Raw genomic sequence first — 10,260 nt, 5'->3', positions numbered from 1 at the left:
TGCAGGGGCAGCGCATACACTACAATGGCTGCTGGAAAGAGGCGTAAGGAAACAATTTCCAGGCCCGCCGCGTCCAGCCCGAAATATGAGAAAAAAATTATTAGAAATTCCGCGGGCGGTGTAGAGGCGGCGGACGGGCCGGAGGGAGGATGTTAAAGCCCCGCGGTGAGTTCTCCGGGGGTCCGGGGCGGCGGCGAGGCGTTTAGCGGGAGAAATATCAGGGTTATTTAAATTATGGGACTAGCCGAGGGGGCAGAGGAGCAGCGGCGGCGGCAGGAGGAGGAAAAGTTTGTGCTACTCTCAGCCCCTGCTCAGGACCCCAGAGAGAAAAATAATAATAAAAAATAAAATAAAATAATTACGCGGGGCTGCGAGGACTCCCGAAGTCGCTTCTGACAGGGCAGGGGGCGATGCGGCTGGGGACCCGAAGGTGAGGTCGGTGGGAAAAAAAAAAAACCCTTTATTCAGGGTCTGGAAAGTTTGAAAAGTTTTCCTCCTCCTCCTCCTCCTCCTCTCTGGTGCTGTGAATATTGTGACAGCGGCAGCGGCAGCAGCGAGAGCGGAAGACATTAGAGACCCGAAAAATAAGGGAAAAATTAATATAAATTCAGTTTTGAGAGTAAACTCTCCGCATTTTCCACCAAAACATCCCGGGGGAAGGTCGCTTCCCAAAGGGCCTGGCGGAAACCCGCAGTCGGCAATATTTGGGGGGCACTTTGAGTGACTTGGGGTAACTTTGCCCCTTTTTCAAAAGAGGTTTTTCTTTTCTGGAGAAATGAATTTGTTTTTGCCCTTTCCTCAGGTGGGCAAGCTGGGGTCGGGGTGCGGGGTCTGCAGGGAGGTGTGAGCCCGGGGTGTGTGGCTGCGAGGGGGGATAGGGGGAGGGGGTGCTAAATGAAAGCAGGAGATCGGCACAGAGCAGGGACAGCTTGTTGTCAGTATCATAAACAACCAAAATGGAGGGAGAACTCAGGCATATAACCAAATAAAAATTTTTAAAAAATCGCAAAAAATCCCTAAAAATCCGGGATGCTCCCCCTTTTCTCGCTAAAGGTAAAAGTATGTACCGCCTTTCCCCTGAAGTCCATTTTGACTTTGCAGGGACCAAGGAGTTAATATTTATTTATTTTTTAAAACTTTCGAAGGGCAAAAGCCTTTTATAACTCAACCGACAATGAGAAAACGTGAAAATCCGATGCAAGAGAAGCAGGGGGAGCGAGGGGGGAGGTGGTAGTGCAGAAACTGCTAAACTTATTGGTAATGTGGACTGATCTGAGATAAGATAAACACTATATTTGCTATTTTATAACTCTCTTTTAATGATCTTTGCGGGGTTTTTTTGGGTGGAAAAAAAAGTGATGCCATTTTCTTAATAGAGTTAATATGTGTGATTGGAAGAATAAACCTTTCCGGCTTTAGATTGCATTTTCGTCGCATTTATGCTTCAGGTTTTGTTAGTGGCTCCCTCCTTTCTTTAAACTGGGCTCTGCAAAGGAGGGATAGAGAGGTGATGGTGCTCAGAGAGGCTGGAGTGCAAGGCTGGAGTACCTTTTGGGGAGGGGTGTGGAGTTGCTTGGTTCCCCCCTTCCTGACACGTTTGCTTCACCTGTTCATCCTTCCTGAAGAATGTTAAGCTGAGGTTTTCTGGTTTTATGTATATAAAAGGATGATGTCTCTTGCATCACATTGATGTTAATGGGAAAGTGCTGCTGATGTTGGTTCCACGTGGGATATGGGACAGAGCAGGGCATTTTAAAGGGACAGCTTCTCTTTTCCTATGGTTTTCATCACCTACACAGAATCACTGTCTGAGGACCAAAAGCAGAGGTGCTAGGAGGGTGTGGTGATGGAAGATCCTTCCCTTTCTGTTACTCCAGTGCACCCACCCACAGGAGTGATGGAGGGACAGGAGGGATAAACAGCCTCAACTGAAGATGGATATGTGTATAGTTTGTATCCAAGCTGTTCTTTTGTGTAACAAGCTCTCCCAGGAACTTTTCATGTTACATTGCTTTGCTTTGGAAGCTGATTTTGGAAGGAATTGTGGAAAAATGGAAATAGTTTAAGGTGTGTGGTGTAATGGTATAGCATTATTGAACAGTTATGAATTCTGTGCAGTGAGATCAAAGAGCTGTGTATGCCCATAATGTGATTTTACAGCCATTTTGTAAAAGCTGTAAAATACCTAATATTCAATTTTGCTTAAGGTACATTGAGGACTTCTGGTTCAAAATTACAGAGTGGTGAAGATTCTTTTAATATTGTAAGCAGTAGGCATTTCTTTAGGGGGAAGGAAAGTACACACACCAACACCATGGAAAAGTTTACACATCCATATTTAAAGTCCATCCTATACATGGGCTGTAACTTTGCGCCTTTGAAATGAAAAGATTTAAAAAATCCTGAGCCCTATGAGTTTTCATCTTCTGCGTTGAATTTATTTGTGTTATTTAACAGAAAGTGTTTACTGACCATAAACTACTATCGGCTCTTAGGTTTTAGATTTCCACGATATTTTCCAAATTTAAAATATGTAAATTGTTAGCTGTACTATAATGGGGATTAAGGTTAATCTTCAGTAGAAATTACTTGTGTTCCATTTTCCACAGGTATATGGAGTTTCTGAAATAAATCCTTATTTCCTCTTGTTTTTATGATTTATAGACATGGATTAAAGTTAGAGCTGAATTTTTAGACTTCTTATATGGAATGTTTTTTCTTGCCATACTGTATAAACAAGTTATTATTTTTGTAGTCCATTATATGTTAACTTGTGTTTACAACTGAGTTCTTCCAACTTTCTGTAAATACCTCCATAACAACATCACATCGGTAACGTGTTTGAGTACATCATCTTGTGGTTTCTGATTTTGGAAGCAATTACAACTTTCTAAGAACTCATTAAAAAATTAATCTCATCACCCACAGTTAAATCAAAATTGATTGGAAAAGGATTAAGCTATCAATAGAGAAGGGAAACTCCTCCCTGCCCAATGATCTTCTGTCCGGAGGTTTCAGAATGCCATTAAGACTTACAAAGCCTTTTCAGTTTATCTTACGTTTTCATTGTATTTTGGCTCAAGACAGTTACATTGACTATAAGTAGTCAGAATTATGCTGTGCATTTAAAGTAAATGAGACTTAGATCTTGAATAATTGCCACTTTGACAAACCAGATGCTAATATCAATAAATTCAATCTCTATAAAAAAATGAAGGAATTCAAGTTATATTAGATCATCGTGTTATTCAGGTTGTTTGGACACTTTGTGATTGGTTTATTGTCAATCTAAATAAAAGTGCTAGTATTATGATTTTTTTTCTTCCTCTTATATAGGGTGGTGTAAAACTTTCTTCATGTTTGTATTTGATGCAACTAGCTACTTGTCTGATTTAGAAAATGCACTCAGTGTGCACAAATCTAAAATCTGTAATCGCTTAGAGAGTCTTATTTAGATGGGGCACAGCACAATATTTAATTTGAAGTGATTGTACTGAGCTTTTGTGATGCCTTAGAAATACTACCTGTTGAACATCCTTTTCTGAAGCTACTGTTAAATTATACCAACATACAGAAATAATGTAATGATGTTGTGTACTCAAAATCTTTATTTCAGTTGGAATCGGAGAATTCTCATATATTGATAGTCTTATTTGAAATTTATATGCCTAATTTTGCTACTTGAAATCCTACAAAGAATTTAGCTGCTGTAGAAGATTTATAAGTGTGGGCTAATATTGACACATTCTGTATCTGTATATTATTACCAAAATATTTTAGTAAATAGTAAGTAGATATTTATAACAAAATAAATTAGTGAATTTGCTTTATCAGTATAGTTTTAAAATTTGAAGGGTACTATTTGTGTTTTAATAGCATGCACAGGTGGGGGTTATTCCTTCATTTTTAATGTAATCCTGATTGTCAGTATGTACATTTTGGTTTGATATTCTGCAAATTTTCCTTTCTAAGGATTAAATTTGTTGTTTCCTAAATTAAATGTAATGCTCCTGTCTTAAGTGAGATTTGAAAAGCCAGATGACTAAAATATATATCTATAGCTATCTTTGAAGTTTTGTTTCAGTAATCATTTGCCTCTTGAGCTGTGTAGTCCAAATAATTTTATCTAAGAATGTTTTAATATTTTTTCTTTAGAATCCTGTTCTTTGGAAAATTAAGATATATAAAAAATTACCAGTTACACCCATCCCCAAGGAAAAAAAAGTTTTACTGAAGAAATTTACTTACATTGCTTGGAATACATATTCTTTTTGGTGTGTTTGCAAGTGTATAAGAAATAAGTATTAATTTTTTCTCTTTATATTGATAACATCTTAGATTCTTTAATTATTTGAGTAAGGGAAGAGTTTCAAAAGGAGAAAACTGAATCTGTTCAACAAAATCCGAGGTAGTGAATATGATCAAGGTAAAAGGGCTATAAATCATCCCTTGAGCCATTTTTAAATGTCTTAAGAACCTGATAAACACCTTTTCTGAAACATTGAATACTTTGAAAGTATATAAGTCACTTCTGAAAAACAAAGGTAGACCTTTAGTTTTAGCAGGAATTAATATAGGTAGCATATTTAACCAATTATTAAGTGTTTAGGTAGTCATGGAAAAGTATTTACAAATATGTAAAATATAAGTGCAGGGTAAATCAGGTTGATTAGCTGTAAAGTTAACCTGATTTTAGAATTCATGCATGGGAATTCTTTTATATTTTACCATAAGAATACTTTGGAGGTAACTAATTTTTGCTTTTTGTATTTATTTTATTGCCTAAATGTTTTGAAATGCTCAAACCTGAAATCCACTGTTACTACTTTTCATTTATATTAGGTTAACTTTTATATCTTATTTGCAAATTTCATTGTAAAATATCATTTGAAAAATTAAGATTTTTAGATTGTAAAATTTTATAAAAGTATTGAGCTATTAACATTTGAAGTTATAAGAAATGTATGTGTGTGATAGCCTAGTAGAAATTATTACAGGGACATAATTTGATTTTTACTTTTAAATTGATTAGCCTGCTGCCCAGAGGTTTGCATTATACTCACTGTTTATAGCTATCCCTGCCTCCTCTTTACAGGGTGGTATTGACAAGGATATGGTGGTGTGGAACTTCCAAGGGCACTTGGGTATTTTTGTTTTCTGATTTTGCGTATGTATTGGTGTTTGTTGTTAAGAATTTTGCTCTTTAAAAAAAAATGCTTATCAGAATATTTAAAAATTTTATAAAACAGAAATATCTTATTTTTTTTAAAAGGTGGTGTGATACTGCATTAAAATTGTTAGTATTTAAAAGTCCCTGGATGTCTTGTAAACAGAGTTACTACAGGATCATGGTATTAAAACTAACCACAGTGTGTGTTGAGAATTTGAGATGACTACCTAAAAAATGTGTGTGCATGTGTAGAATGAATGAACTTATGCAGTATGTCTTAGGTTAATAGGACAAGAAATTTGCTTAAAATATTTCCTTGCATTTAAAAGTGGAATCTTCTTAATCTAAAAACATAGAAAACCTAGCAGTGTGAAGATGTTAGGAAGCAGAAATGTTTTTTTGGTGCCTTTTAAAAATAATAATTTTAAACAATGAAAGTATATAACAATAAGTATGGACTAAAATGTCCAAAATTCATGGTAAAGAATTTGGTAGATAAGAATTTCAGAGAAAAATAACAATTGTGGTAAATTAAAAATTCATCTTATGTGAATAAATAATAACCAACTACAAGGCAAAAGTTATAATTTTGCCTTAAAAATTAGATAATTGGGGAGATCTGCCAAGAATATTTTTAATACCAATTGTTGGTTTTATAATGACCTTTTTAAAATAGATCCCCAAAGCTTTCCTTCCTTATCTTCTTAGATTTGAATTAAACTAAATTAAATTCTAAGAATAATTTGTAGTAGTCATTCAGAATTTTTTTTAAATAAGAAAAATTACTTTCTCCTGTTTTTATAAAAGATTTTAAAGATTATTTTAAATGTGTGTCTTCGTGAAGTGTCCTGAGAAAGTTAGAAATTATTTTTAAATCATTTTCTTCATTGTTCATCAGAAAGCTTAAAACTTTAAGTTAATGAAATAAATTTTAAAACCTCAGTCTAAGAATAGTTTGCTTCATGGACTTTTTTAGAGCAATTTAAATAATTTGTTACAGACTTAGTCACATTTAAAAAGCCTTTCACAAGATAATGATAACATTTCACCAACAAAGTTCTTAATTTCTGGTATGTTTTTAGGTCTATACTGCCGATTAAAGGAATTTTTTCTTTCCCATTTATTATTTAGCAATTACTTTTCTGAAAGAGAATCTAAACTTTTGGTATTATCTTCTGGGATAGAAGTTGCCTTTAGTATTAGAAAATATTTTGAGAGTGGAGGGGGCATGTTTTCTTAAAAGGCAACAGAATCCTTTACAGATTGTGAAGGATGTGCCATTAGAGAGTCTTGAACTCTTCTTTTTTGAAAATGAGAGCCCTATTTTAGCCTTTCAGTCATTAAATATTTGAATTATTATTGCAGACCAGTATTGGAATTGCACATATACATATTGATCATGATTTCCTATCTTTTTGTTTCTGAATGTGATAATATTCTCAGAATAAATACTACATGTAGAGGACTGCCATATCAATTTTTTAAGAAGTGTATCTCTTTAACCAATGGTTAGACATTAGAGCCCTTTAACTTTAAAATACATTTTTGGAGACTTTTAAACTAGAAATCAATTAGCAAATGAGGAATTTAGCCCCTTTGGCTCAAAGGCAAAATTGGAAAGTGTCATAATCACTTTTATTCCTTTGAAGATACATTAGTAATTATTTATTGAATTCCTCTTGATCATGAGAATTTTAAGAAATTAAACCTGGAAACTTAAGATAGTTCAAGTGTATAGGTTCAAAATAGCACCGGTTGGATTTTAGTCTATCAGATTTTCTCAGTAACTTGATTTTTTCTTGTGTTGTCTTAATGCTGGAATTACATAGAGCTCACATCACTTTTCATCATACCCTAAAAGAGTTATAATGACTAGGTTTCATTTTTATCAACTTTGGGCAATGAAGGAAAAATGCTGTTTTATTATATATGAGCACTTTCCTTTTCTTAAGCTATTTTCTGTATTTCCTAAACATAATTTATTTAAGCACTGCATTCCATTGAAGAGAAATTTGCTCCATTATTCTGTTATTATACATTTGCAACTTATAGAACAGTTGTCACTTTATATATTTGGATTCTTATGACCTTATAGCCTATTACAAACTTAAAAACAAATATTAGCATGACCAGCATATCCTATTATAAATAAGCTACACCTCAAACATGAATTTGTTTTCCTTGCACCTTTAAAATTCTTTCTAAATAAATCTAAGAAAATGTTCTTTATGTGTTTTGCTAATTTGTCATAGACTGAGGTAATTTAATTGTATAAATTTCAATCTAGATTTTTCTCTTCTAATATTGGTAGCATTTTACTTGATATTTACTATTCAATTTCGTAGGATTTTAGCATTAAAATAGAAATAGATGTATAATAAAATAGGTTAATTACACCAAGAGTGGTGGAAGCAGCCCTACCAGTTATCTGGAAGATTTTTTAAATGTTTCAAAGAAGGAAAGTTTCTGTAATGATCAGGCACACCAAACAGGAGTTAGTGACATTTTATGTTTTTATCTTGCTTCATAAAACGTAGGCATTCTCAGGGCTACTGTCATGCAAACAAATAACTGATTTAACTGTGCTCTATGTTAAGCACATCTGTCAGGTCTAGCTTTTAATGTAATTTGCTCAGTTTATTTTTAAGAAAAAGGTATCAGACATATTTTTCAGAAATAATTTGTCATATATTATGCTTTGAAAGATGCTGTATTAAAATATATTGTCATATTTGCTTACCCAAATCAAAATGAAAGTAAACTATCAAGTAATAGGCTTAATTAGACATAGAATGAAAGCTTTAAATATTTAACTGAATAACTTGACTTACTGCTGAAATACACATAATTTTAATTGAAATAGTTGTTTTTGTGTCTAAATCTACTTTTTATGCCTAGAGGTTTGTAAGCAAAGTACAAAAAATACATATAAAATTCTGTAGAAGTTGCTGAGCAGCTAGCCTTTATCAGTTAATAAAAATATTTTTTTTTCAAATATATGGTCAAAATTACTTAAAGATCATGATATATTCAATTATTTTCATTATTTTTCAAAAAAAAGGAGTGACAAATAGGTCAGCACTTAGTTGAATGTCTATTGTATTTAAATTCTTAATTATCAAACATTTAATACTTTTAATAGTATTTCAATTTTTTAAGTACTGTTACAGATGTTTTTCTTACAAGCCCTTCTTTTGGGAAAGTATAAACAAGTGTCTGTACTTCCTATCTCACAATATTGCTGTTGAGAGATTGCTGATAGACAGTTATTTTAAAACTTTACTTCTATAACTGCTTTTATTTGATATGTTCTCAAGATCATGTTATTCTTAAATTCCTATCTGAGAGCACTTTTAATTATAGCCTGGGTTATCTTTTAAAATATATACCAGAGATACAGTTGCTCTACTTAAACATTGGATCTCATATGGTGCTTGAATTTAATTATTCTTAGTTCACCTTTTATCCGTCAGTGCAGAGAAAGGTAGAGAAAGCAGTTTGTTGTGGGAGAAATGCAATTGATCACATTCAGAGGCTGACTCATAATAGCTTTTGTACAATGCATGATACTCTTCCAGAATTAAAAGAAATTTCATAATTAAAGCCAAAATATCCGTACATCTAAGTGTGTCCTAATCAGATTTCAGGCACACTTGTGTGCTTCCATTGGCCCTTCCAAGTGTTCTTGCTGTTTGCATGTGTTTGGTTCTCAGTGCTGCCACCCTGTGTATGGCAGTGCCTTACGTAGACTAGTTTTCTGTGCTTTTTAAAATCAAGCAATAACATCCAAAACCACTTCTGGAAAATGAGCATATGTATTAAAATTAATATAAAAGTCATTGTGGTATACTCTGGTTCTGTGTTTAATGCTGTACTAAAATCTAGATTTTTTTTAAGTTGCACAGTTCAGAAGTGTGGTCTTCAACTGCTAAGTATAAAATTTAGAAAATTTTAAAGATAAGTAACTTTATATATTTCATCCATCATTTCACTGAAATAAAGTAGAATTAGATTAGTATTTTAAATCTAGCTTGAAATTGATCAAATAAGAAAGCAGAGGTTCTGATCCTTTAAAGATGAGATGTTACAAGATTTTTTTATTTCAGCCAAGTTTTAGTTAAAAATTTTTCCTAGTAAAAACAAAACAAAGTGAGCACAAAAACTGTTTATGTTTAAAAGAAAAAGAAACTCGATTTGATTGGTTGAATTATTCCCTGAATCATTAGCAACATGACTTTTAAATTATAACTCCCAAAATATTTTGAGCATTAATGCTATGCTTCAGCCATAAAATACTTTGGCTACCTGTCAGTCTTTGCTTTTACCTATACTATCGCATTTAGTTTTCACAGCAATCTCATGAGATAGGAATTGCAAGGATAATGTGTATGCAAGAAGCAATAATGATTTCAGAAATTGGAATTCTGTTACTTTTTATAAGTAAATCTTTAGAATGGACAGACCTATAGCAGCTAATTATTATATGTTATTTGGGTAGTATAAACCTAAATTATGTCCATATTGAAGTTCATATATTTAAGAAAATGTACATTCTTACGAAAATGAAGATTTCAGGCATAGAGTTGACAGAGTAATTCAAGTTAAAAAGTGCTAAATGTCAGCTTTAAGCTGTACATAAGGAATTGGGGAAATTTATCAACTTATTAAGCTAAAGGAGATTTTTGTAAAGATATAAGCATAAACTTTGTCTCATAATAAGGATCTTAAATAGGTAGTTTTGTTAATTTTGACCTTAAATTTGTTGCAAAGCTGTCTGATTTCAGAATAATAAACAAACATTTTCCCCAAAATTTTTGAATGGTCTTAGTTCATTAAACAATGTAATTCTGCATGATGACAATTGAAAATACTGCTTAGCTTGGTTAATTTTAGATGTTAGGCTTCCAAGCTAGAAATGCCGCTGATGATCTTCCCACCCAGGAGAGTTAAAAGAATTTAATACAGTATATGGTATTGTCCCAATTACTAAAGAATTTCAAGTTTCACATCTCCATTTTGTTATTCATGTAATCTCCATGGGTTTGGAGGATTTGGGGATTTCTCTCTTCCTTTGTGTCTCCCCTATAATA

At 33.1% G+C, this 10,260-nt stretch overlaps 1 protein-coding gene across 4 annotated transcripts in view; it reads left to right on the top strand.

The window, feature by feature from the left end:
* PLAG1 (pleiomorphic adenoma gene 1) overlaps positions 1–10,260 on the top strand; it is a 50,741-nt gene continuing 40,481 nt past the window's right edge. For all 4 annotated transcript variants that reach the window (XM_011997569.1, XM_011997568.1, XM_011997567.1 and 1 more), the window contains exon 1: positions 1–165. The gene's annotated coding sequence lies outside the window, so the exon portion shown is untranslated. The remainder of the gene's footprint in view (positions 166–10,260) is intronic.

The sequence above is a fragment of the Mandrillus leucophaeus genome, unplaced genomic scaffold, assembly GCF_000951045.1.
Source record: "Mandrillus leucophaeus isolate KB7577 unplaced genomic scaffold, Mleu.le_1.0 Scaffold542, whole genome shotgun sequence".
Taxonomy (NCBI): domain Eukaryota; kingdom Metazoa; phylum Chordata; class Mammalia; order Primates; family Cercopithecidae; genus Mandrillus; species Mandrillus leucophaeus.
Note: the sequence above shows the minus strand (reverse complement) of the source record. Positions and strands in the feature narration are given on the sequence as shown.